Below are 23,961 nucleotides of genomic sequence, written 5' to 3'. Positions count from 1 at the left end.
CTGCTGTTCTAAAGAATCCAGCCTCACTGGAATCCGTGGCGGAATTCTCTGCCATCCCTACTCAGACTGAGACCGGTCCCTCCACACACTGATATAGGGAGACCCTGTGGGGATGGTTTTATATGCAGAGTTGCACAGGAGGCTGGTGCCAAAGAGACCTCTTCTACCATCAGAAAAATGAAGCCCCCTGCCTCACATTTCAATGCATATAAATGAAAATGATCCCCCTCCACATACCCACGTGTCACCTTTGGGATCCATTTTGCAATGAATGGGAAATGAATCGAATGGGCCCCGGTTCATTCCATTCTTCATTTATTATGAACTGAATGCACATCCTTGCTGCAAAGGTGGGGGCAACCAGAGGAAGGCCTCTGAAGAAGGTCTCAGTTGTTGATGTGAGGTTAAGGTGGAAGAAGATGGTCATTCAGATATGCTGGTCCCAGGCCATTTTGAGCTTTAGGGCACAATTCTTTGCATCTTTAGACAGAAAAAAGTCCTACAACTCCCAGCATTCCTCAGCCAGCCATGCTAGGGGTTGTGAGACTTTTTTTATGTCTACACATGCATAGGATCGCACCCTTAAAGACCAAGATCATCACCTGGAACTGAGCTCAGAAAAAAAAAATCTTTTAAGACTGGTGTTCCATCTTCTCACTAGGGAGTTCCAGTTAACAACCTGGCCATTGCATTTTGCACCAGCTGTTATTTCCAAATGCTCTTCAAAGGCAGATTCTAGCTTGGAAATTACTAGAATACCAATGGACAGATCTTCCCCCTAGGGCCACAGTTGCTTTCCACCCCTGCCCCCCAGGCCTTAACCAAAGTGATGTTTCTTTAGAGCCCCCATTCTTATTGGGCCCTTCTTGCCAAACTGCCAACCTTCTCTTCCCTCACAGAAGCAGGACTGCAAACTGTTTAGTCCCCTGAGCAAACAAACAATTCATGTCACCACACTGGCCAAACCCATCAGTGCCAGAGGCTTCACAGTCACAAGCGCGATACAATGTACATGGTCGACAACCTCATCCTGAAAAGGTCATTTGAAAAAAAAAGTTTTGAATGGGTGTAAAAAATGGCACTCGGAAGAGGGTTTGCGACTGGATGGAGGATGCATGAAACAGGCATCCCTGCTCACACATGGTGCAAAGCAACGGATCTGTCTTCCCTTGCCCCACTATCTAATCTCTCCATCTCACCATCAGTTCAGTCTTTGGAGTTTTACAGTGGCTGTCAATGAACAATCAGGTGAGATGCTGGGCTGCAATAGATTAGCATCCAGCTCTGTCATTTGGCCGTATAAGCAGCTGGGTCAATCCAAGGAGCAGGAAATGGCCTCTGCAATAAAAGGAGGGAGGAAAGGAAAATAACACCAGTCCATTCTGAACTTCAAGGATCTGGGAAAACCCAAACTGGAGGCTCAACTTCATAAATATCCCTAATCTCTGGTTTTAAAAGCCAGAATTGTTTATGATTCGTGGCATTTGATGACATTTAACAGCATGCAACCCATTACAGCCCCTTAAGTCATTACACGACAGGGCCGCAAATGTCACCGGGTGACAAGACAACAAGCCAGGTTATTGGTGGGGCAGGGTTCAGTTTGGATTAGTACAGGCTTCTGACAGATGTAGGGTTTCATTGCAGATGGAGCCCGAATTCTGCCTCTTTGGCTTACCTCACTAGCAAATCAGCCTGCCTCATCCCCAACATTGTGTCTTTGTGCATGCACGCACACATGCGTATGCTTCCATACTGTCTGCAGAACTTAGCTTTAATCCTTCTTTGAATCGTGCTCACACTAGAACCTAAGCAATCTTGTAGGGGTCTTGTTTACATTCTGCCTAATAAGGAACTCTGTGAAATGCAAAAGCTTACCAGTTTTTCCACTAGCCTACATTAGTATGGTGCAAGAGGTAATCCTGGATCTAAAGACTCATACAACTAGTTCCATCCATCTGGGGATGGGGGTGGCGGCGGGGGGGGGGGGATCCTTCCTCATAGAATGGGACTCTGTACTTTGAATAAAATAGAGCTTCCAGAAAATAGAGCACACTTGTGGTATGCTAGAATTTAAGGCTGTGATCCAAAGAACTGAACAACTGGTTGCCTGAGGCCATGTAGAGGGACAGCGGGTTCAGATCTGTTTCTCAAGACCAAGCTAGTATGAGAATCCAGGCCTGAGACATATGTGGTCAGTTACAGGAACTGGAAGTTTGATAAGGGAATGAGCCAAAGTTTGATTTGCAGTGGGCAACTAGGTAAGAGCACAAGACCAGCTGTATTTATCCCTTGCCTGGCTAATCTAGAGGCTCCTTCTTGCTCCCTACCCATTGCAAACTCTGATACTGCACTCTCCTGTTCCCTTGTCTGTGCCCTCAGCTCTGACACTGGCTCCGACAGAAGTGCACACAACATATCCAGTATTATATCTGTAAATTGTCAGGGTGGTGATCTTGAACCAGGGTCTCCAGCAGCTATATTCTGATGCCTTACCTGCCTGATCTCCTACACCACCAGCGCTTTGGATCTTCAAGAGGCTAAGCTTTCTGGGTCTTAGAGAAAGGGATACCCTCTAGGCTGCAAATCTAACCTGAAGACAGTCAGATGCTCCCACAGATTGAATAGAAGACTGTCCTCTGGAAGAGAGGATGTATGGCAACACTGCGCCCTGAGCCTGGACCAGACCCCAGCTGTAACCTGCTCTCAGGATGAGGCTAAGGCCTGCCGTCTGACAAAACCCTTAACACAGGAGTGGGCAACTTGTATCCTTCCAGATGTTTTGGGTGTACAGCTCCCATGATCCCTCAACATTGGCTATGCTGGCTATGGTTGTTAGAAGCTGTAGGCCAAAACATTTGGAGGGGCACAAGTTGCCCACCCTATCATGTGTAGACCACAGGATCCATGCTGGGCCTGGACAACCTGTGTCCCATCAAACTGAACTCATCTTACTAGCCATATTTTTTGGCCTGTTTTGGGACTTTGCAACCACACTATCCCAGGCAGGGAGAAAGGGTTTACTGAGCTTCAGGTGGGCTGTGTTTGCCGCGTTCGGTTTGGTGGATCACTGTGCAGAACTGATCTACGCGTTGTAAAGTTTTCTTCAAAACTGCTCCAGTTTATCAGCAATCACAACTGGTAAGCCGCGAGGAGGAATTTACGGACAACTCACATAATTTTCTTGTCTTGCCTTTTTTCTTCACATGCAGAAGTCAACGCAAGTTGACCTTCTCAGCAATGTTGGCACATCTTCAGCCAGCCTTAAGAAGGTCTCAGTCTGTTGGGCCTTTTCAAACCAGTCTGCCCTTGAAATGCCATATGGAAAATATTGCCTTAGAAGGATGTGAACAGAGAAAGGCAAAGCCTAAAACACAATGCAGCATTTAATCTTAGTGACATCGAGTTTTGTCTGTTGAAAAAAAAGAAGAAGAAGGGGGGGGGGGAAGAAGGATTCCTTGATAATTAGCTTATTTATCTTGGCATGGCTGAAAATCATGGCTCGAAGTTCATGCAGATATAACATCCACGTTAAACTTAAACTTAGAAGAATACACACACACAAAAACAGCATATAGCTGGACATTAGCACTAGGACTGCTAACAAAATTCTTTGCATCTGAATTTCTCCATGGAATTCAGACTTACAAATTACCTGATTTTTTTCTTTTTTTTTCTGGAGCAGCACTAATGGATTAGGGAGCTGGGCCCCCCAACCCCCTTTATTTATTCATTCATTTTTATTCCTTGACTTTGGTCACTGAAAAGTTTGTTGCAGTTTGCATGGGGGGGGGCATAGAGTTCACCGTTGCACATCAGTGCATATGCCCATTGATTAAATCACAACAGAAAATAAATCTGCCATCTCATGGTCACACCAGGGCTCCCCCCCTCCCCGGCCTGGAACAGAGGAGATCTCGATAGTACTTCATAGCAGAGGTCTGATTATTCAGTGTGATTTATCAACAACATCCATAATCACATTTGCTCAATCACGTTTTATTGGTTAGGGCTGACAGCATGAAGACCAGTGCTCAGTTAATTCAAATCCAATGGTCCATCTAGAACAAGAGTGGTCAACATGCAGCCCCCCCTGCTCCCGATGCAGCCCCAACAATGCCCCCTTGCCTCCCACTGCCCCCTATTGTAAAAATAAATAAATAAAAGAAGATGGCATCTGGAGAGACCATTTCGAAACTTTTTAAAAACCCTTTTAGTACTCCATAGCTACAACTACTTTTGTAGTTTTGATACTTTAATACTCCGTAGTTACAACTACTTTTGTCGTTTTGATACTTTAATACTCCGTAGTTACAACTACTTTTGTCGTTTTGATACTTTAATACTCCGTAGTTACAACTACTTTTGACCCTTTGGATGCTCTGTAGTTGCACTGCATGCCTATATATGTATATATGTTTCAGTGCTATAGAGGGGGCGGTTCAGGGGGCAAAAATGGTCCCTGGACCTCCTGAGTTGCCCACCCCTGATCTAGAAGTCTAACATTCAGTTTCAAAGCCTGACCTGCCATATGATTTTGGGCAGTTCGCAAACAAGTAATGAAGACAATGCTCCTTCCCTGTTGTTTGTCTTTAACAACCAGTATACAGTGAGATATATATATATATATATGTGTGTGTGTGTGTGTGCATGCGTGCTTGCACGTGTGTGTAGGCTGTGCATGGACCTCCTGATCTGACTCAGAAGCCACTTTGGGGTTTCTGAGGCAGGCCTGATTCAGGAGGGCTGATTCGGGAGGGCCCTGACCCACCTTGGCCTATGAAGTCAAAGTGGGATTCGGACCTTGTTGGGCCCTGTTTCATGGGGGGGATCACCACCACCAGGAGAGCCACCACTGCGACTGCTGCTGGTGATGCTGGGGAAGCTTCTGCTTGTGCTACTGGGAAGGCACTGCTGGGGAAAACACTGCCTGTCGCAGTCCGCCAACCACCGGCAGGCATGAGGGCAGGAGTCGCCCTCCAACTGCTCTCTCTCCCTTCCCTGGAAGGAGAGGAGGGTGCCTGGTTGGAGGCCAACTCCTGCCAATGAGGCTGGGCTGCTGCTGCTGCTGCCACCAGCTCCTAGGCCCTCTGGATGTGTGCTGGCAGTAGGGATGTCAGAGAATTCCACCACGGATCCCAGGGAGGCTGAATTCCAGTGAATTCAGCCCCCCGGAATCCGTGGCAGAACGGAGCAACCTGCCCCACCACCCCGCGAAAGCCCCGCGAAACGGAGCCTACCTGGCTGCGGCTCTGGTGGCGGAGGCTCTGGTGGTGGCTCTGGCGGTGGCTCCAGCGGCGGCTCTGGATGCTGCCAGGCTATGGCTGCAAATGGTGGCCACTGCACTGGCTGCCATTTGTGGCCCTTCATTGAGCCGTGATAGGCTACGTAAATATTTATGTAGCCTATCAGGGCAAAGAGCGGGGTCTCAAATGGCGTCCGCTGCGCCATTTGCATTGCTGCTTTTGCCGTGATAGGCTACGTAAATATTTACGTAGCCTATCACGGCTCAGCGAAGGGACACAAATGGCGGCCGCTATGCCGGCTGCCATTTGTGTCCGCAGACCTGCCGCAGCCGGATGTCCAGCTGTCCAGCGGAGCTGAGCCGGTCAGGGAGGATTTCAGGGGGAGGGACGGAGTGCCTCCCCACCACCACGGATGCCACTTACGAAACAGGTAAGTGGTTTTGTACATCCCTAGCCAGAAGCCATCTTGTTCTGGGGAATGGGGGGACCACTTTCCCCCTGTTTTTGCACCACGGCTGTGGCTGTGAGTGGCAGATTTATTATTTTTCTGGTTCAGTCCATGGAGGCAGAGGTGCACTGTGACTGGATGGTGGTTCTGTGGGTCTCCCCTTTAAAAATCATATGAAAACACAAGGAACCCTTTTTTGATTTTATGGATCCTCGTTTTACCCAGTCCCCATAGCACGTGCTATCTTGGCTTCATTCTGCCAAAGGAGAGTGGGAGAGGTTAAGACTTCCTCTGCTATGCCTGGCTGAGACTGGAGTCGTTGCTCCCAGTGGCTAGGACTGGAGCGGAGAGAGAAATGCCCTGGGGCCTCCCTCTCAGCTCCCGTCCCATCCTGGTGCTGCCGCCGCCGCCACCATCATTGCACACAAGGGCAGCTTGTCAGGCAGTGAGAGGCTGCTCAATTATCGGGCAGCTTGTTCACCTCGCTGTGGAGGCCACTGCTCTAGCCAAATAACGTTCAGACAATCCTCTCCTCTCCAGTATCACCACCTCTCCCACAACAAACAAACAGGGGCTGACTCACAGCAAATCTCACTCCCTCCTCCTCCTGCTCCCTCTCCTCTCCTCTTCCCCCACCTCTCCCAGTGGCCGGATCTCTCTCAAATCGATACATGTGGCACCACCAAGTTTCCCCCTCCCTCCTCCTCCTGCCCCTTCACATGATCTTTCAGAACTTGATACATTTTGGACATATCCTGTCTAGACTGCTCAGAAGGCATAAAAGAAGAGCTCCAAATATACGAGGTGGATGAGACACTTTGTGGAGGAGCCGCTTCGCATCAGGGTGCCTCGGTGCTGGTCTGACCTGCTTTGTATCACAACAAGGAACCTCCAGATCAGCCTGCTTTGCCTCATTACTCAGGCTTTGTACTGAGGCAGTGCACAGCGTGTGTGTGTGTGTGTGTGTATATATATGTATATGTGTGTGTATGTATGTATATATAGATAGATAGATATAGATATAGATATAGATATAGATATAGATATAGATATAGATATAGATATAGATATACACTGTATACACACACCATTTATAGTTCATTCTGCCATGACACTGATGGATCTTGAATTTGTGTACTTCAGTCTATCTATTAATCAATCAGAGATCAGAGTTCATGATTCAACTTACCATAATGATTTTCTGTACTTTTGGAACTGTTAGATGTACTAATATAATAGGGAGACATCTGTGTCCCCCAGTTTGATAGAGAAGAAGATATTCAATGGTCCTTCCTTCTAAGAGTGATAGCTTCTTTCATTATGTTGTACATTATCTTACATGGAAGAGTACATGTAATTTTTGTTTGGAAACTTTAAATTTGACAATATATCTGTGTGTGTGTGTGTGTGCATGCGCGCATGTATTTACGAATCTTAAAAGTTTACTAATATGCGGAGGTATTACAGTATGAAAATATAGTTAAATTAGGGATGTACGAAAGTCACTTACCTTTTCGTGGATTCTGTTTGTGGGGGGGGGGAGGCACTCCATCCCTCCCCCCAGAATCCTCAACAGGGGGGAGGCAATCCGGTCCTCCCCCCCGGAATCCTCGACGGCCAGCTCTGCTCCGCGGCGGCTCCACAGAGCAGCCGGCCAGAGCCATCCGCAGCCGGATTTCCAGCTGCAGACTGGCTGGTGCAGATGCAAATGGCAGCTGCCATTTGCGTCCAGCCAGGCAGCCATGATAGGCTACATAAGTCTTTACGGAGCCTATCACGGCTGGGCAAAAAAAAGAAAAAAAAAGAACACCAACATATGCAAATGGTGGCGGCTACAGCGGCCACCATTTGAGTTCCCTATTTTTCACCGATTTATCTTACGTAAATATTTACATAAGATAAAACGGCGAAAAAAAGGGGAACATAAATAGCGTAGTGGGCACTATTTGCATTCCTTTATTTTTTGCCGTTCTAGCCTACGTAAATATTTACTACGCTATTTGTGTTCCCCTTTTTTTCGCCCTTTTATCTTACGTAAATATTTATGTAAGATAAATAGGGGTGCACGAAACCCACTTACCTGGTCTCGCAGCTTTTTGCGGTAGGGGGAGGTGCTTCGCTGCTCTCCCCCCAAAGTTCAGGCCAGGGGGGGAGGCTTCCCGCCTCGCCCGGCCGAAATTCAGGCTGGGGGGGAGGCTTCCCACCTCGCCCGGCCGAAATTCAGGCCGGGGAGGAGGCGCCTCGCCTCGCCTCGCCTCCCCCGCGAAATTAAAAGTTAAAAAAAAAAATGCCCCTGTGATAGGCTACGTGATGATTAACGTAGCCTATCATGGCTAGATCTGCAAAGTCAGCCGTGATAGGCTACGTAAATCGTCACGTAGCCTATCATGGGTGACTTAAAAAAAAAAAATCTTTACGTAGACTACAGTGACCAAATAAGGAACGGGAATGGCAGCTCCCTATGGGGGCCACCATTATCCATACACGCTTTTTTTTTTTTAAGTCACCCGTGATAGGCTACGTGACGATTTACGTAGCCTATCACGGCTGACTTTGCAGATCTAGCTGTGATAGGCTACGTTAATCGTCACATAGCCTATCACGGGGGCATTTTTTTTTTTTTAGTTTTATTGGAATGGCGGTGGTGGCAGCTGGTTGAAAGATCGGCTGCCGCCCCCGCCCCTGACGAAGACCCGACGAACCGCCGCCGGGACCCGCCGCCGGAGGGACATTCGGGAAAGGTAAGTCCCGTCCCGGGGGGGGTGCAGGGGGCGGGGGGGTGCGGAGAATTTCTCCCCAAAACTTGTTTGGGGGGCTGAACACGTTGGCGCTCGGCCCCCCGAAGTTTCGGGAAGAAATTCTCCGCCAACCCTAAAGATAAATTGGCGAAAAATAGGGAACGCAAATGGCAGCTGCTGTAGCCGCCACCATTTGCATACACCATTTTTTTTCTTGGTTTGCCATGATAAAGACTTACGTAGCCTATCACGGCAAAGGCCAGAATGCAAATGGTGGCAGTGGCAGCCGGTCGAAAGACCAGCTGCCGCCACCAAAGCCGCTGCTGGAGCCGCCACCATCTGGGACATCCGCCCCAGGTAAGTCTCATCCCAGGGGGGATCCGCGGGGGGTGGCAGGCCTTTCTGCCACGGATTTTGGGGGGCCGAATGCCAGTGCATTCGGCCTCACTGAAATCTGTGGCGGAATTCTCCACCATCCCTAAGTTAAATGGAATTGCTTCACTGGTTAAATGCCATGTAGCTAATCCACTACAACTTCCAAATTCCTGTGTCAGTCCTAAGCATGCTTAAAGTAAAGGTAAAGGTGTCCACAACCAGTCATGTCCGACTCTAGGGTGTGGTGCTCATCTCCATTTCTAAGCCGAAGAGCCAGCGCTGTCCGAAGATGCTTCCGTGGTCATGTGGCCGGCATGACTGAACACCTAGGTTCACGGAATGCTGTTACCTTTCCTGCCGAAGCGGTACCTATTTATCTACTTGCAATTTCTTGCTTTCGAACTGCTAGGTTGGCAGGAGCTGGGACTGAAGATGGGAGCTCACTCGATCACGCAGCACTCGGGTCTCGAACTGCTGTCCTGCTGACCTTCCGGTCTGCAATTCAGCGTCTTAACCACTAAGCCACCACAGCCCCTACTAAGCATGCTTACCTGGAATCTTACCTGGAATCAGTTTGAAAACCTTTGAGTAATCATGATTTGGATTAGAGCTACACTGTGCAGAGGGGAGAATTTTGCAAACAGTTCTGCAGTCTTCAAAAAGCACCTTCACTTCTGTTGATTCCCCCCCCCAGAGAATGTTCAATAGGACACAAGGGGGGGGGGTTGGGGGAGATGGGGAGGGAAACGAAGAAGGCTTCCCTGCTGCTATGGCAGTGGTCTGATGCCCCCTGTTTTATCAATCTGTGCAGCAACAATGATAGAACCTAAACCCAGCATGGCAAAAGAGGGAGTGCCAGTTTGGTTTCACATTTGGATGCATATCCAGCACTGTTCAAGCATATGCCTGGATGTGTGAGGGCTTAAAGGGGGTAGAGAGACAGGGCAGTGCATGCTGGCCCTGCCCCCTACATCTCTGGGCCCTGCCCCCCCCCCAGTTTATATCTTGCCATGTTAAATCAGAAGGTATGAAAGGCAGTTCTACTCACATTTGCTTGAGCCTGAGTAGTTCCCCCCATGCCATCACAGACCCTGTAGTATCAAGGTTCCCAAGCATACAGAGCTATTTCCATTCAAGTGAACTTGAGTAGAAAACCCTTTCGGACGGACCTTGCTGATTCAACACAAGGCCTGAACTGAGGTGGGTGGAGCCAGCACACCCAGAGACTCTGCGGCCAAGCTTGCACGCACGGCCATGATCCTCCATCCCCTTAAGCCCTCACACACTTGCCTGAATGCCCGAACAGGTCTTCAGAGAATGCTCATTAGATGTCCATCGGAGTGCAGATGTGCGACATTCTGTCACAACTGTGAAGGCACCGCCCACCTTCATGCTTCAGGGACATTACTACAAAGTCAAAACTGATAGGCCACATGGTGCTGTGCCATCATGTACTTCATGTGATCCCTGATTGGTTGGGATCTCCTAATGTAGAAGAAAGAAGTCCCAAGGAACTTGAAAAGTGTGGTGTTCAAGGCAGCAGTGGATTGAACTATGAAAAGGCATAGAAAGGAGTAAGTTCCAGGAACAGCTCATCTAAAGTCTGTCTGGAAAAAGGATCACCTCATGAACTAGAAGCCTTTTCCCCTAACCCTCGATTCTGGATATACTTTGTATATTTACTTGTGCTGCACTATGTACTTGGGTGGGTGTACGTTCAGGTATTCTTACTTAATAAGTTCAAGGGCCACACTGTGACATTAAAACAGATGCTGGGCCTGAAATCTGGTGAGCTATAGCAACAGTTAAGTTTTGGTTAGTACTGGGAAACTATGAGTGCTGTGAAAGTTAGTGTGTGTGTGTGTGTGTGTGTATGTGTGTGTGTGAAGGAGAGAGAGAGTAGAGATATTAAAGAAAGATTTTTGTGATTTCAACAAAGCCAAATATTTTCTTGTCACTATGCTCATAACTTCAGTCTGCTGAGGTCATGGCCTTCACTTTCTTCTTCAGATGGTTGGAGAGTGGAATGTCCCTGAGATTAGAGCTCCTTTTGTTTTCATTGGGAGGGGCTTTGCTTACACTGGCGAGTCCCTGAGACACACCAAGGCTCTCCAGACTCTGTTTATTAGATTTTTATCTTCTTATCAGAGTCTTCCTCCTTAAATCATGTCAGGATTTTACCACTCTTTAGGGATTCCTGGTGTTTTATTGCATATATGCTGGATGGGGGAAGTGGGAGGGAGAATGCATGGATCTCTTTCGCTCTCTCTGCCCCCTGCTCTATGTGTGTGTGTGTGGGTGGGTGGGTGTGGTGCTGAGACATCCTAATGAAAATAGCATTTATGTAATGAAAGGAATGGGTAAGGCAAAAAATGTCTCATTTGGATCCCAGCTCATCCAACCACCTCGTTTTGAGGTGTTGGTGTTGGTTGATGATGATGATGATGATGTTTTTAATCAGAATATAGAGGATGCAACACTACACAGAGTAAGGATGTCAGAGGAATCTGGTTGGGGGGTGGAGCACAACAAAATTTCATCAGCTCAGCCCCCAGACTCTGTTCTGTCTCCCACCAGTTGACACAACTCATTGTGCAACAAGTTGACCCAGCTGGTGGAATATTGCCGTAATTATTTCTTCTTCTTCTTCTTCTTCTTCTTCTTCTTCTTCTTCTTCTTCTTCTTCTTCTTCTTCTTCTTCTTCTTCTTCTCCTCCTCCTCCTCCTCCTCCTCCTCCTCCTCCTCCTCCTCCTTCTTCTTCTTCCTTTTTGCATAAAATAACATTTGCACAAACTTCAGCTGCAAATTGCGCAAAAATGCACAATGTGCACAAATTACAGCCATGATGTCCACAAACTATGCAATTTTGTGCAATTCACAGCTGAAATTTGTGCAAATTGTGACTGTAATTTGCACAAACCTCTATTTGCGCAAATTACATCCACACACACACCCCCCAGTATTCAAAGTCCCCAGAACTCAGGGAAACTATGTGGCTTAGATCTCAAAAGCAAGCTGACTTGGGCATTCTGAGAAAGTCTGGAGAGCCCCCAAAGGACCAGATTTCCTGGTGATGAACATCCCTAATATAGAAGTCAGTTTTATGCCACTGTTGTTGCCACAGGGTTAGCCTAATTAGGGATGTCAGAGAAATCCACTGCGGATTCAAATGAGGCTGGTCTCTTTGGAATCCGGCCTCAGGAATCCGCAGTGGATTGGGACCACTTACCTCTGCTCCAGGAGGACTGGAGGCGGAATGGCACTCGGCTGCTTCTTGCCAGCCAGAGCTGTTTGCCTCCTCCCTGTCCCTGCCAATCGCCATGTCTTTAAAAAAAAGAAAAAAGAAAGGTGATCGGGAGGATGTGCCCGTAGACTTATACACAAATAGGGTCATGAATCTGCCATATAAGTCTACGTATCCATAGGCTTATACGCAAGATTCATGGTTCTATTTTGCATATAAGTCTATGGGCACATGCAATCAGCAGGATGTGCCCATAGACCTATATGCAAAATAGACTTATAGACGTAGACTTATACACAAGATTTATGACTCTATTTGCATATAAGTCTATGGGCACATCCTCCTGATCGCCTTTTTTTTTTAAAGACATGGCAATCGGCAGAGACAGGGAGGAGATGAACGGCTTTGGCTGGCAGGAGGGAAGGTAAGCGCCCCCAAGCCAGCCCCCCCCCCCGAATATGAGCGGAGCGGAACCACTCTGGAGGATTCTGGGGGGGGAGGAACAGATTGCCTCCCCCCCATGGATTCCCCACCAGAACAAACGGTGGGGAATCCGTACACCCCTAAGTCTAATAGGTGCAACCAAGTCAAACATCCCACCAATGTTAGTGGTGTTTACAGATGCTTGAGGGTTTCATCTGGCCTACATTTTGAAGTGAACCAACCTTATCTGCACCTCTCAGGCTAAAATGCATATGAAAATGCATATGTTAAGATAAAAGCAGAGCTGTGTTCAAGTGGTGTCTTGAAATTCTCCACCCTATTTCTGGGCAGAGAAATTCAATTTCACTGAATTTCTCCAGAAGGAGGAGAAATTGCCCAACAATTCCTTACAGGTAGGCTCACCATCAGCAATGGTTGTAGCACAGCTTCTTTCTTTTTTCTGAAGGGTTTTTTGGGGGTGGCTTGGATTGCCACAGCAAATGGCAACAGCATGAACGGTGTTGGTAGCCCAGCTCCCATTTCATATCCTCCACAAACTGCATATCTAGCATCATTCCAGGGCATTGAGAGGCGGGGTGGGTGGGGGCAGCAGCCACCACAAAAAATAATGGAGAAGAGAGTTTGGAGAAAATTCTGTAAAGTGGCCTTTTCTTTCTAGGGATGGGGGTGAGGTGTAAGGAAATACAAATCTCAAGACATTTCTGAGAGAGAGAAAATGGTTTTCTGAGAAATTTCAGCTCAGCTCCAGTTGTAATTCTTCAGGGTCATCCAAAAACACTGAATTTCTGTGGGGTGATTGCGGATACATCCTGTCTCTAATTCAGGTGCTGATAATAGCACTCCTTCCCTACGCGCTTTGTGGTGAGTGCGCGTGGGGTGGGGGCAATGTTACGTCCCGCTCCAGGGAAGAGGTGGAGGTGGAGTTAGTGCTGTACCAAAATCTGATCTCCAATTTCCTGAAAGTTTTCTTCCCCCATGGAAGAGGCTTCTGTTTTTCTGCCTCATTCTCAGAGCATTTTATATAACTTATTTTGAATTTCTTTGGGTGGTGTTTTTGACCTTGCCTAATCACTGAGAGGTGGTTGAGGGTACCGCATGTGTGTGTCTTTCCTTTCTATTCCATGTCTCTCCATTGCTCTGCAGCCTCCCAGGCTGCCTGCACTTCCTGATCTCAGAAAGCCCTAAGGGAGGAATTGTCATGTTTCCCTCAGGCCCCCTCTTTCCTGATGCACTCACACACACAAGAAGGGAGGCTTCAGTCTCAGGCCTTTAATTCATTATCCACAGGTTCATTACAGATGCAAATCTTCGAAGACTCTCAGGCTACAAAGGAACGCCTCCAGGGGGTTCAAATGGGAACACTGACATTGCCTACAGTTTGAAGTGAGGCTTTCTGGCTAGACTAACTTAGGGAGGGATGTCCTGCCCTTCCAGTGATGCTCCCCTACATCGTCTCTCATGCAGCATTACTAACCAGGTCGACCATCTGAGCTCCGCCCCTGATGTTCCTCTCTTAGCTCTGCGCTGTAGTCTAGCATCTCTTAGGTCACAGCCCCCACTCTCCTCCTCCTCCTCCTCCTCCTCCTCCTCCTCCTCCCGGTTTCTCACAGAGGGGGGCAAGGGGGGGGCTTCAAGCCCAGCCATCTGCTAGTTAGTAACCTGAGAAGTATGCCTACCCATATCTGAACTGGCTTGGGAAAATGCATCCCCCAGTTCTGGCTGTTCCTCTTCTGAATCTGAGCTGCTATTGCTAACTAACTCCCTGTGCTCAGAATCAATCCTGACACAGTGCTCTAGTTGAAGAGCTCTAGGGAACCATCCTGTATTTGAAGGTGCCCTCCATTAAAATGGCTGCCCTATTCAATTCTAGTCTAAAGATAAAGAACCACGAGAACTATTCCCCCTCCACAAGTTATCACATGGACAGAAGCTTGAGCAGGCAGGCACACAGGTCACCTGGTCACAGTCTTCTGCAGTATTGTAAGATGTATTTCTGTTTAAATTATAATTATTTCTGAATGTGCATTTATTCCTATTAATTAGCACATCCAATTGTTATGACAATCACTGTCCTCTTTTTTTCTTTTCTTTTTTGCTGAAGCATTTCCTCATTTGGGGGTGATTCATAAGCTCCCACCCTAGCCAGACTATGTACCTATCTGAGTTGTGACAGGAACCCCTTTCATGCATTACGTGTGTGTGTGTGTGTGTGTGTGTGTGTGTGTGTTGGGGGGGGCATGTAGAAAGTAACTGCAGGGCTGCACCTATGCCCCAGCCCTGACCAAGTATGGTTCCATCATCCTGCTTCCCCGTCCACATGTTACCATGGACATCTAAGGTGGCAATTGGCAAAGCATTTGCACATACATGACTATGCACAAAGTGTTCTCTGAGTCTTGGAACCCCCATCATGCAGGATTGCAGGACCTGGGGAAGCCTTCACATGTAGAGGTCTATGCATGAAGGCTTCCCTGCCTCAGACTTCCATGCTAACATGTGGATGGTGGGGGAAGGAGTGGGGATGCTGTGCTTCATTGGAGTGTGGCCACAGCTTTGTTCTACACATCTGGCCCCTTCATGCACATACATATGAATGGGACTCTACTTGTACCCTAAAAAGCAGAATACAACCTGGCATCATAGCACAAGGCCAACCAATTATAACTGGTTTCAAACAGGGTTCTCAGACACAGATTTTGGTATAAATCTCATTTTTCAATGTAAAATCTGGGGTATGTCAGTAGATATTTTAATAGGTTGGATCCAGATTTAGTTATACTTCTAGCAGACCCTTTGAAATCCATGAGAAACATGAAATCCATGAGAATCCCACCAATCTCAGTGAGTCTACTCTAAATATGATCACACTCAGTGGATCTAACCCACTGGGTTTTGCCATTAAAATGTTAATCTCAAGTTTAGGATTGGCTTCTACAATACAAATGTCATAAGATAGTTGTATCCAATGGGTTGCATCCAATGTTAGTCTAAATCCCATTTATTTCAATGGGTTTGCTCTAAATAGGACTAACATTCTCTGCAACCCATGTATCTGAAACACATTGTAAAGTCATTTGCTATCAGACAAGACAAAGTTGTATAACTGTCCTGTGTTCAAAGGAAAAAAAACAACAGCAACCCCATCCTTTGAAATAAAAACATTTCCTTTAGACCAATGGTACTGCTGTCAGAGAAATGTGTTGTAATTAGTAAGATAATCCATATTTTTCTGCTTTAGGTAACATTCTTTGGGTAATGAATCTGTAATGCTGACTTCTTTTGTAAAGATAAGCATTTCCTACCCTTGTCAGAGCAAAACTTCTCTTTTTATTTCTGGTGTAGCATAACAACATTGTGATAAGATTGCCGTGAAGGACACCGACCTTGGGATGTTGGAACAAATGACTCATGTATAGAAGATAATCATTAATAGCAAAGGAAGATGTGTGGATCCTTATTTCTGGTTGTTTTCTTTAATGCATGACATTTCCCACTGATCTAGTAAGGAGGCTGCCAACTCGAGCTCCCAAGACAGGGGTAAGCAACCTAGTGCCTTCCAGATGTGTTTGATTGCAACTCTCATAACCCCTGTCCATTTACCATGATGGCTGGAGTTTATGGGAGATGTAGTCCCAAATATCTGGAAGGTGTTAGGTTGCCTACCCTGTCCTGAGAGGATCTGAAGAACCACTGCCATTTAGGAACAAACTTGCTGTGACTGAGCTATTCGCACCTATGCAGTGTGTCTGTGTGTGTGTGACTTATTTTAGCAAAGCCATTCACCCACCCTCTCCACAAGGGATGGGGAAGGGAACAGACTTGTGCCTGTGTCAAGGTTCCTCTTATGACCTGGACCCCCTGAGCAACTCTTTAAGGATTTTCTGCCTCCTTAAGAGTCCCACCTTCCTTCTTTTGCCTTGCCCTTTCCAATAACGTGGGCTCTATGCTGTAGATGTGAGGTGACTGTCAGCTCAAAACAGTTGCAAAATGCAAGTTCCTTTACCCTAGCTGTCCTTAGACTTTTCTACGCTGCTCCTTCCAGCTCTCTATTCAGACTCTGCTCTTACTAGGGATGGACAGCCCCCCCCCCCAGTTCTCTGGGTGCCTGCCCAGCCACTGCCCCTGTTACTATGTCCCCAGACTGGCACTCAAGCCCCACACCTGCTCACTGAGCCACCCACACTCACCTGGGCCCTGTCCACCTCTGCCACGATCACCAAGTTTTGAAAAATGTGCACATAGACATATATGCAAAATAGTGCCATGAATCACCCATATCTGCAAGATTCATGGCACCATTTTGCATATAAATCTATGGGTACAACATTGCGATCACCATGTTTTTTCGTGGGAGGCTCAGTGAGCATGGGAGTGGTTGAGCGGGGGCGGGGGCTTGGTGGGAGTGGCTCAGAGGGCGTGGGCACAAGAATCCCGGACCGAGACGGGCAACCTCATCACAAGAATCCCAGACCGAGAGGGGCACCCTCATCACAAGAATCCCAGACTGAGACAGGCACCCTCATCACAAGAATCCCACACCGAGACGGGCACCCTCATCACAAGAATCCTAGACCGAGACGGGCACCCGCATCATCCCTAGCTCTCATTTCAGGCTCTAGCTGTCTGCTCTTACTGGCTCTCTCCCTTTATATACCCTCCTCCTTCAAAACAAAAGTACTGCTTCAGACCTGAAGAAATGAAACTCAAGTGGAGAAATGAAATTGACACTTTAACTGGAGAAATGAAACTTTAGGCATTCAAGATGAGGCTGGACAGCCATCTGTCGGGGATGCTCTGACTTGGATGCTTGCACTGAGCAGGGGGTTGGACTCGATGGTCTTGTAGGCCCCTTCCAACCCTACTGTTCTATGATTCTACGGCAGTCAGGGTCAGACCCTCCCAACAGAAAACTCCAGGCCTCTAAGCCTGACCTCCCCCCCCCCATTTTTGCCTCTGTAAGCCTCAAAACTTCACAGCCTGGCATTGGGGGAAGGGGCTGGGCACTCTGGTGATGGCATTGTGTGGAAAACATCAGTGCACAATCAGGATATGGATAGTGACTTTATATAAGCACACCCCATCCCCCAAAGTGGACTGTTCATCAAGGCCAAGTAAGTTTCCCCCCCCCCTTATCCACAGCTTGGAGAATGGGTAACATGCCAAATAGGTCAATAGGTCACTTTGAAGGGATGTTTGAGTAACTGATCCAGATAGGGATGATGTTAGGTGAGCCCCATAATGCACCTTTAAAGGTGATGAGTACTCCGAAGCCTGCAGTTCAGGGCTGTGGAAGCCTTTGGCAGGGTAAGGATCACCTGCAGGGCTAAGTTGTCTCACTTATTTGGAGATGTGCACTCCAAGGAGAAGTGCAGCTTAGGTGAAGGTGTGGGATAAAAACCGCCTTTCCCCCTGGGCAGGAGGAATTTCATGCATAGCTGCTTAATAGCCTAAGAGTTCCCGAGCAGTTGTTTTCCTATGCACAGTTGTTTTTGTAAATTAAAGTAAAATGAGGTCATAGTTCAACCCATTTGCTTGCTTCGCATCTCTTTATTTCTGGTTTCTGGGTGCAACAAAAAAGGAGTGCACAGGAAGAATCCACTGAGGCCATGTTCCCCCCCATTTGTTCCCACCAGACAGGCCACTTAACAAGATCAGCCTTGGATGGCCTTCTCTCTGTCCCATCAGCCAGGACAGTTAGACTGGTGGGGATGAGGGAGAGGGCCTTTTCTGTGGTGGCCTCCACTCTGTGGAACTCCCTCCCTAGGGAACTCCACCATGCCCCCTCTTTAATGAGCTTCCGCCATGCATTAAAAATGTGGTTGTTCAGGCAGGCATTTGGGGTGGGTTAGGGTATTTTAGAAAATGTTTTTACTGTAGAATTTTATTGTTTTAAACTGTTTTATTATATACTTTGTACATCGCCCAGAGTGGCTGGGTGACCAGCCCAATGGGCAATTAATAAATAAACAAACAAACAAACAAACAAATAAATTGGGTCTCTCCACCCCCCTGCACTTCACTAGACAACCCCAGCTAATCACGTATCACACCGCAGGCTCTTCCTCTTCCCACAGTGTGCTCCCCTTCAGTCCTTTGATCCAAGCATTTTTCGCCATTCCTGATTCCAGTGTTAAAGCTAGGAATAGGGATGTATGAAACCCCTACTTTCCGTTCCTGGGGGGGTCTGCAGGGGGGGAAAGGTGATCCGTTCCTCCCCCCAGAATCCTTGTGGGCCAGCTCTGCTCTGTGGCAATTCTGGGGAGCCACCGGCCAGCTCCATATAGCCAGCGATACGGCCGCCATTACCATGCCATATCTCTGAGGAGGAAGGAATCCAGACCACTCACTCCCTTTACCCTTAAGGGTAAAGACTCCTCATCTCCTACAATATTCATGAATGGGGCAGACACATTAAAAAAAGTACCTGCCACTATAATATCTAGTTTGGCCCTTACCACAGACAGTTTTGGTCTAGATGGACCTATGGTCTGACAGTATAGGGGAGTTCCGTAGGTTTGCATGTTGACTGGATGGTGCCCAGGGCAGCCTCTGGCCTCCTCGCCTCTCCTGAATGTTTATTGTTCACAGTTTTTTTAAGCTTGTTTGTTTATGTTTTAACTGGGAAAGAGAAGTGTCAACATCCTGCACCATCTGTATTTCTAAAAATGCTATGGGCCTAGGGGTGGACGAAAGTCACTTACCTTTTCTCGCAGCTTGTTCGCGGTGGGGGGGAGCGCTTCGCTGCTCCACCCGCGAAGTTCAGGCCGGGGGGGGAGGCTTCCCGCCTCGCCTGGCCGAAATTCAGGCCGGGGGGGGAGGCTTCCCGCCTCGCCCGGCCGAAATTCAGGCCGGGGAGGAGGCTTCCCGCCTCGCCCGGCCGCGAACACGAAAGTAAAAAAAAAAAAAAAACAACGTCCCCTGATAGGCTACGTGACGATTCACGTAGCCTATCGTGGCTAGATCTGGAAAGTCAGCCGTGATAGGCTACGTGAATCGTCACATAGCCTATCACGGGTGACTTTAAAAAAAAAAAAAAAGCGCGTACGCGAATGGCGGCCCCCATAGGGAGCCGCCATTCGCGTTCCTTATTTAGTTGCTGTAGTCTACGTAAATGTTTACGTAGACTACGGCGAAAATAAGGGCAACGCTATTTGCGTTGCCCTTATTTTCGCCGTAGTCTACGTAAACATTGACATAGACTACAGCGACCAAATATGGAAGGGGCTTGGCAGCTCCCTATGGGGGCCGCCATTCGCGTACGCGCTTTTTTTTTTTTTTAAGTCACCCGTGATAGGCTACGTGACGATTCACGTAGCCTATCACGGCTGACTTTGCAAATCTTGCCGTGATAGGCTACGTGAATCGTCACGTAGCCTATCAGGGGACGTGTTTTTTTTTTTTCTTTCATTGCAATGGCGGGGACCATTTGCGTCCCTGCAGGCTGCCCAGTGGCTGGATGTCCTGCAGCGGGCGGCCCCAGCCGGTGGCTCCGTAGAATCTCTGCAGACCGGAACCGGCCGGAGAGAATTTCAGGGGGAGGGATGGAGCGCCTCCCCCCCACCGCGAATGTCACCCTTCGAAAAGGTAAATGACATTCGTACATCCCCAGCTCATGGTGCCATGTTAGCTCCGTCGCAGCCCAGTGACTGCCCAATGAAGCTGTGGGGCTGCCCATCCTCCCTAGCAAGCTGCCATTGTGCACAACAATGGATGCTCAGGCACTTTCAGGTAAGTAATGTTGCATGCTTGGTGGCTGTAAAGGGCTCTTTTACACAACATTGTACCTCTGAATGCTCCATTCACATGTATAATGTTGCATAAATGGGCGCTTCATGGCTGCCAAGTACACAACATTGCCTACCTAGAAGTGCCCAAGCTGCCATTTTGGGGCACAATGGTGGCTCATTAGGGAGGACACACAGCTGCCAGGTGCTCGCCGAGCTGCGGGCTGCTCACTGAGTGGGTCCGTGAGTGCCCCACAGTTAAGTGAGGAGGATCTGTGAGGGCAGGCGAGGGGGAGCCCATCAGATTCCACCACTCCCTGTGGACCCTCGTGACATCCCTAGCTAAAATCAATGTTTTCGGCCCACAGGTATAAGTGACAAGATAATTTCTACACGGATCCCCATTAAATTCTATGCAAAACGTATAGAATTTGTGAAATGAATTATTGAAAATACATTCCATCTACTTTGTATGGACTTGAAATGGAATACACACACATCTGCATGGAACTAGGACAGCTGGCACTCATAGGCAAAGGATGGAAGAGTGAGGGAATGGAAGGTCGCCCCCCCCAAATGTTATCTCAATAGAGATAAGGCTGATTACTATGCAGTACCAGGTATGCAGTACCTGGTAGTAGGCTAAATGGGGAAAGACTGGGTGTGCTGTATGAAGCAGATGGGCCAAACCTCTGGATTTCTTATGAGATTCCACATTCAAAACTGGAAAAAACACGATTTTTTTTTTTAAGAATGCTACAGATAGATGGACTCATCTGTGCACTTGGCAGGCAGTCAAGGGGCCACCATTACTGCCCGCCTGTGCAAGCCCCTGGAGAATTCTGAAAGGGGACTGGAAGCACCCTGCAGCCACTCACTTTGATATCTTCATATTAGGGATGTACGAATTGTGTACCTTCCATGCTGCTTGACTTCTGCAGTTTGCAGTAGGGATGTACGAAAATCACTTACCTTTCGGGGATTATGCTGATGGTTGGGGGGGAGGCATTCCGTCCCTCCCCCCGGAATCCTCGCCGGGGGGGGAAGCGCTCCGTTCCTCCCCCCCCCCCCGGAATCCTGGCCAGCCGGCTGTGCTCCGCAGCGATTCTGCAGAGCCGCCGGCTGGCTCCGCCAGCAGCCGGACATCCGGCCGCTGGCTAGCAGGGACGCAAATGGCAGCGGCCATAGCTGCCGCCGTTTGCATCCCTGCAGTCAGCCGTGATAGGCTACGTAAATGTTTATGTAGCCTATCACGGCTGATTTAAAAAAACCAAAACAAAACGCGCATATGCAACTGGCGGCGCCCATGGGTGCCGCCATTTGCGTTCCTTATTTTGGCGCATCTTAGTCTACGTAAACATTTACATAGACTAAGATGGAGAAAATAAGGGGAACGCAAATAGTGTAGCGTCTACGCTATTTGCGTTCCCCTTATTTTTGCCGTCTTAGTCTACGTAAATGTTTATGTAGACTAAGACGTGCCAAAATAAGGAACGCAAATGGTGGCGCCCATGGGCGCCGCCATTTGCATACGCGCATTTTTTTTAATCAGCCGTGATAGGCTACGTAAACATTTACGTAGCCTATCACAGTGTTTTTTAAAAATTTAGCCATGATAGGCTACGTAAATCTTTACGTAGCCTATCACTTTTTAATTTTTTTTTAAACTTGGAAATGGCGGCGGCGGCAGCCAGTCGGAAGACTGGCCGCCAGAGCCGCCACTGCTGAACCATCGCCGGAGCCGCCGCAGCCAGGAAGATCCACCCCAGGTAAGTCCCGTCCCGGGGCGGTGGCGGGGGGGGTGGCGGGGCATTCCGCCACTGATTTCGGGGGGCCAAATGCACTGGCATTTGGCCTCCCCGAGATCCATGGTGGAACTTTCGTACATCCCTAGTTTGTGGCCAGTGCTCTGTTCCGCCATTTACAAGTCTCCAGAATTCTCCTCTGTTTTTTCTGCTCTGAAAATTATGAAGATAAATCTGTATCAAAAACCGTAATTCCAGTGCTCAGCCATCTCTGTGAGTGTGCCATCTCTGAGTGTGCATAACTTCCATAAGAATTGCTATTTTTCGTAAATATTTACATATATTTTTTTAAAAATTGAAATCCTCTGTCTCCGTTTACTTTCAGGCAAAACACTTCCTCTTCCTAGGGGCTTCCCAAAACAAGGCTGCCTTAGGTGTGCCTGAGCGATAAACTCTTTGTTTAAAGCAATGCTGTTTTAAAGAAAGAAAAAACCTTTTAAAATGACCATGCTGGTCCTGGAACGGCATGGCCATTTTAAAAGGTTTTTTCTTTCTTTAAAACGTGTTGCTTTAAACAAAGAGTTTATCACTCAGGCACACCCAAGACAGCCTTCTTTGGGAAGTCCCTAGGAAGAGGAAGTGTTTTGGCCAAAGGTAAACAGAGACGGAGGATTTCAATTTAAAAAGAACATCCACAAACAAGGTGGTGAGCACAATTCTTTTTTTTAAAAAAAAAAACTTACGTATTTATTATTGGAATATACTACACCGCATTTTTATTTACGAAAATTTCACGACTCTTTGCAGACGACGAAAAAAAAGCTGGCTCGACAGGACCTCGTGGTGCCATTCTGCAGAGGATTCCATGCCACAGACGGAAGGGAACTTGATCCCATTTCAGTTCGTGGCAGAATTCTCTGATATCCCTACTTCATATATCTAATGTTGCACACAATGGCAGACGTAAAGGGCCATTTCTGCAACATTACATATACAAAAGGGGTGGAAATGCCCTTTTTGGCTGCCATTGTGTGCAACATTAGAAAAATGAAAATCTAGAGCCCTCATCTTCCATAAAAATGGCAACTCGCATGGAGGATGAGTGGCTGCTAGGTGTGAGCAGACGGATCCAGCAAGTTCTGGCTGCTTGCGTGGCTTGGCAAACAGGGGCAGTGGTTTCCTGAGCCAGGTTCGGGGTGAGTGGGTGAGTGGGGATGGGAGGCCAATGGACTCCTGGACCTAGTCGGGCACCCACAACATCCCTAAAGAATACTCATGTAGGACATACACATTTCACACCATACGTTCTGCATTTTGTGCATGATGCTTCCACTAATTATTTGGTTAGATTATGGCTTTATGCCTCTCCTCCAGTAATTTCCCCATTTTTGCCTTTTATTTTCTGGGCATGATTTTAATTTTAAATACACTTCTCCCCCACCATCACACTTTAAACTGTGTGTGTGTGTGTGTGCGCGCGCGCGCGCGTGCACATACATGTGTGCTCATATGTGTAAACTTAAAGAAGGCTGACCAGGGTATGAGTAGCAAATTCTCAGTCTGTTTGCTTTAAGCCACTTGCTAGGATTAGCCATGTCCTACTCTGTAGTACCTTCTGGATTGAAGGTTAGTTAAAGGGTCAAGTAGGAGATTTCAACACATCTGATGCAAGCTTTTGCTCTCCTCTCTCCAAGAAGGGAAAAGCTTTTCACCACTCTGGCCTAATGCTCCAATCTTAAACACTACTTTGTTTTATTTGTATGTGCAAAGAGGCAGTCAGGGACTGTTTTAAACCCCAATTCACAAATCCGTACCATCCATCATTTTCTGGCCTGGGGAAGCTGTGATGGAGATGCCATCAAAGGCCACAGTTTAAACACTTGGCCGCCAACAGGAACCCAAGTGGGCTGCAGGAACTCAGTGTGTGGCAGCTAGGAAATGGAATAAATTTAGAAAAGGCACATTCAATGCAGTATGAAGCAGTGGGAGGGGGAGGC

Source organism: Heloderma suspectum, chromosome 11 (genome assembly GCF_057233095.1).
Source record: "Heloderma suspectum isolate Gila_16-S chromosome 11, 16-S_ref, whole genome shotgun sequence".
Classification (NCBI taxonomy): Eukaryota; Metazoa; Chordata; class Lepidosauria; order Squamata; family Helodermatidae; genus Heloderma; species Heloderma suspectum.
Note: the sequence above shows the minus strand (reverse complement) of the source record.